The sequence below is a fragment of the Propithecus coquereli genome, unplaced genomic scaffold, assembly GCF_000956105.1.
Source record: "Propithecus coquereli isolate 6110/MARCELLA unplaced genomic scaffold, Pcoq_1.0 Scaffold202, whole genome shotgun sequence".
NCBI lineage: Eukaryota > Metazoa > Chordata > Mammalia > Primates > Indriidae > Propithecus > Propithecus coquereli.
In genome coordinates, this window is record NW_012145190.1 from 3138553 (window position 1) to 3143873 (window position 5321).

The window sequence follows — 5321 nt, forward strand, 5'->3', positions numbered from 1 at the left end:
CTTATCTGATTTATCTGCACTTTACCCTATTCCTTCTATCTTCCCCATCACAGTTAAATGGCACCACCATTCGTACAAGCGATCAGAACTAGAATCTAGGAGGCAAACTCCAATTCTCCCTTTCTTTCACTTCCTAAATTCAATCGAAAAGCAAATCCTATAAACTCCACCTTCTCAAAGTCGTGCAATTAAGTACCATTCTCATCTTTTCCCTCATACTACCCTAGTTCAAGACGCTCATATCTCTCAACTGGAGGAACTGCATGAGCCTTGTATATAGTCCCCGACTTCCTGTCTTGTTCTTATAATCTATACTCCAGTCGGCAGCAAGAATGATCTGTCTAATGCAACGATCTGTCTAATGTCACTTCCCCCACTTATCCTACAATCACTCCCTATCACACTTATAATTACATGTGAACTCCTCACCAAAACCCGAAAGGCTCTATATCACAAGGCCCTTCCTGAGTCTCTGATCCAACATGTAAAATGTTTCCCTTTAGTCCTTCCAGCATTTTCTTTTTATTTTTGCACATGGAAAACACAAGCGAAGCTCATGCGAGTCCCCACTGTAAAGATTTTGCACAAACTTTTCCCTCAATTGCATTTGCTTTTCCCACAGGGCCATTTCGATAAGAAGGCCTCTTTTTTGGGCTGAGGTTGTGCCTCCTCTCATTCACTATCATTCCTCTGTACTTTATTTTCTTTAGAGCACTTATCCCTGTCAGAAATTGTATTACTTATTGATGGGTTTCCTTGTTTTTGCTGTTTCTCCACACACCCTACAATGCAAATTCTATGAGCCAGAGCCATATATCCCTGTTGCCTGTGTGTTCCCAATGCCTAGAGTAGGGCTGAGCACGTAACAGGTGTTAATAACATCTGTCGTAATTACCTAGAACACTGGTGATTTAACATAGAAAATTTAACAGAGAATCATTGAATTTATGTTTTTTCTCAAGAAGACTGAAGTTTCTCCATTTGGGTTCTTATCAAACTTGGAGTCTGGCTTAGCCTGACGCAAGGGTGTGGAGAAGACTGATCCCTTATAAAATGTTGGTGGGAATGTAGATTGGTATAGCCATTATGGAAATGGAATGGAGGTTTCTCAAAAAATTAAAAATACAACTCCCATATGATCCAGCAACCCCACTTCTGGGTATATATTCAAAGGGAAGTAAATCTTTACCTTAAAGAGATATTGCATATTCATGTTTATTGCACCATTATTCAAAATAGCCAAGACATGGAAACAACTTACGTGGGTATCAATGGATGAAGGAATAAAGACAATGTTATTCTCATACACACACACACACACACACACACACACACACACACACAGAGAATGGGATATTATTCAGTTATAAAAAGAAGAAAATCCTTTAACAATTCTGAAATTAAATAACCTGGACAACAACTTAAATAAAAGGTGAAAAGTGATTAAATTTAAACATTATATGGCTCTTTTCAAGTGTATTACAACATCATGAGTATATGTGTGTTAAGAAAAGGATGGATATATAAAATTATCTGGTCTATGATGAAAGGACTTTTACTTTCAGTACTTTAAACTGTTGCTCCACTGTCTTTTCACTTGCATGGTTTCTTGCTAAGAATACACTTTTAGCCTTTCTTTGCTCTGTCATTCATATCAACTCTTTTTTTATTTGGATACAGTTGAAATTTTCCTTTTATTCCTGGTTTTGAACAATCTTGTTACGATGTTTCTTGATGTAGTTTTTGTGTGTTTCTTGTGCTTGGGGTTTCTTGTTATTCTCTCTTCAATCTGTGGGTTTATAGTTTTTATAAAATTAATAAAATTTTAATCATTATTTTTCAAAAAAATTTTCAATGTCAACTCTATTTCTCTTTCCTTTCAGCAACTCCAATTGCACATATTTAAGGCTCATGAAGGTGCTCCACAGCTCACAGATGCCCTGTTTGTTAATGTATCTTTCTGATTCATTTTTCTTTCATTTTGGATAGTTTTTATTGCTATGTCTTCAAGTTCACTGATTATTTATTTTGCATTATGCTTTATCAGTAGTTACTCTCATCCATTTTTTTTTTTACCATCAGACTATAGTTTTCTTCTTATCTTTCACATCTCTATGTATCTTCTTTGAATATATGGAATTCAGTTATAATAATTGTTCTAGTGCTCTTCTTTGGTAAGTATAACACTTTTGGCAGTTCTTGGTCAGTTTTGATTTCTGATTTTTCTTCTTATCATCATCATGTGTTCCTGCTTTTTTCATGCCTGATGATTCTTGATTGTATGACAAGCATTGTGAATATGCTATGGAACACAGTTCAGTTACTGGGGAACTGTGTGATCCTTTTCAATTTTGTCTTGTAGATGTGTTAGTTGGAACTGAAGCGGAGCTCTGTCTAGGGATAACTATTCTCCACTACTGGGGCAAGTCCTTTCTGTCTGCTCCACCCAATGCACCATGAGTCTTGAGGTTTTTAGTCTGGCTGGTGAGAACAGGCACTATTCCCAGGCTTACATGAGCATCGAGCATTGCTATCTTTAACCTTTCAGTGCGTCCTTCCTGGGTCCCTGTTTGTTTCTTTATGTGTGAGTGCTGACCAGCATTCAGCTAATAATCCAGGGGTATCCTCTGCAGATCTGGGGGTTCTCTCTAGGTACAGCTCCTTTTCTCCAGGATTCTGTGCTGTAAACGCTACTTGCCTTGGTCCCTTCAGACTTTTGGCTCCATCTGCTTTAAGAAGTCCACGGGGCTCCTCACTCCTGCTCCCTCTCCGCGTTTCCTCCTGGAAGCTGCCCTAAGGAAGTGAGCGGGGACAATTTTAGAGCTCATTTCTTTCTTGACTCTCAAGGATCATTGTTCTTTATTGCTCGATACACAGTGTCTTGCAAACTCTTCTTTCATATATTATTGTCCAATTTTCTTGTTTTAGACAGGAGGGTAAATCCAGCCCTGTTACCCTATCTCGGCCAGAAGAAGAAGTTCTGGAAATGATTTTTATATGGATGAATATAAGTGTTTTAACGTTGTTCAAACTATTTTGTACCCAAGCCCCTTTGAAGCTTTGTTTTGTATTACCTACAATAGAAAGTAACTAGGCTTTGCATTTACAAAGTTAGAGATAGCTAGGTTTTAATCTTGGAAATATCATTTAGTTGATGTGTAATCTTAGCCAAAAAAAATAACTTCCCTCAACCTCAGTTTAACTTTTGATATAATGAGATTGAAAAAAATTTACCTGAAATACGGGGAATTCCAGGCGGTATTGCTATGTATAGCAAAATATTGGAAATAGATAAGGTGATGCTCAAATAAATCAGAATTAATTTATCGTTTTCACTTGTATTAAACAACTAAAATTATGAGAAAAATCTATATGCATTCTTATGAAAAAAGTTAATGAAATACTGTTAACTGAGTATAATATTTCACTGAAAATTATGTGTGGTGTGAATCTATTTTAATTTAAAAAACCTCTGTGTGTATGTGTGTGTGTGTGTATGTATGCATGTGTGTTTATGTGAGGAAAACACCATTTGGAAGGATACATGACAATTTAAAATTAAGGAATAATTCTGATGGTCTCTTTTGACCTTAAAAGCAGCTGAATTTTAGGCTGGGTGCGGTGGCTCACGCTTGTAATCCTAGCACTCTGGGAGGCCGAGGCGGGTGAATTGTTTGAGCTCAGGAGTTCGAGACCAGCCTGAGCAAGAGCGTGACCCCGTCTCTACTAAAAAATAGAAAGAAATGATCTGGACAACTAAAAATATATAGAAAAAATTAGCCGGGCATGATGGCACATGCCTGTAGTACCAGCTACTTGGGAGGCTGAGGCAGTAGGATCGCTTGAGCCTAGGAGTTTGAGGTTGCTGTGAGCTAGGCTGATGCCATGGCACTCACTCTAGCCAGGGCAACAGAGTGAGACTCTGTCTCAAAAAAAAAAAAAAAAAAAGCAGCTGAATTTTAAAAAGCAATGAACCCATATGAATTAATTTTGCAATAAAAATGAATAATAAAAATAAGCTGGGTTCAAGGGACATAGTAGATATGCCTGGCACAATTCACACTGTTGATGCCCAACAGCCCACCAGCACCAGGAACACATGGCAGTCACACAGAGTGTGGCTCATTGTGTGGGCTGCAGCAAGACAGAGCATGCACCAAAGGGACCAGAGTGTTGGATAAGAGGAAATTGGGAAGGCCTGTGATAGGATGCTGTCTTTTCCTTTCTGGTCATGGAATGGCCTTGTCTAATTATTGCTTATAGACTATAGTGGTGATTTATGTTCAGCTGGGAACATTATGGATAATATGCCAACTGCCATTTCCAGGGTGATTTTCCAAATTGTTCAATACGCTTGAGAGCCTCCCCTCTCCATTTATATTTTACTTTGCCAGACATAGATGACTCTACCCAACCTTGGAGTTAACCATGCTGACATACTGGCTCTAATTCTATAGATTTTACATGGTCCTCATATGTCAAAATAATGCACAGCTGAATAGGAAAAATGTAAATTTACTTATAGGAGATTTACCTTTAGGATTTTTTTACAGAATGGTGCAGGCTGATTGCCCACCAAACGATTTCTCCACAGATCCTCACAGAGCATTTTTAGCTGAGGTCTATGGGATCAATACCAGTTCCTTTGAGTGTCTGTGGCTCTAGGTGCTGAGACAGGATCAAAGAAAACAGCCTTCATTAGTTAGTTTTCTGTTGAAGGAGAGAGGAGCTTCCCAGAGGGGAGCAGTTTGCACATTAACAAACTTTAGGTGATTCGTATGGAGTCTGCATGTGTGCACATGTGTGTGTTTGCGTGTGCATGTGATGAGGGTGCTCTCATGTCTGCCACACCTATGCTGAAATCATCTTTGACAATATTTATTACTATTAACATTTATTGAGGGTTTATGATTTCTATACATTATCTTATCTATTTCTAACAGATAAGCAAATAAACAAATTAAAACATCTCATATATCAGCAAAAAAGATAAAAAAAATTACAAAGTTGTAAAAATGTTCTCCTTTTATGAAAACCATGTTCATTTTCTTTTCATGAAAGAGGGCTTTCTGTAAAGCCTTGAATAAATAATATAACCCATGATTAAAAAAAAAAATCTCATGAGCTATGCGTTATTATGAGAAACAAGGTCTTAAAAGCTTGATTACCTTGCCAAGAGACACTGCTGGTGAGTGGCAGGGCTGGGACATAAACCGTATTCTAAGAGATTTGAAATCCTCTGCACTCTACCACCATCCAGTGGAACATGTGGTTAAAGCAACATTCTGCATACAGAGATACTTCTAGATATTGGGCTCCAT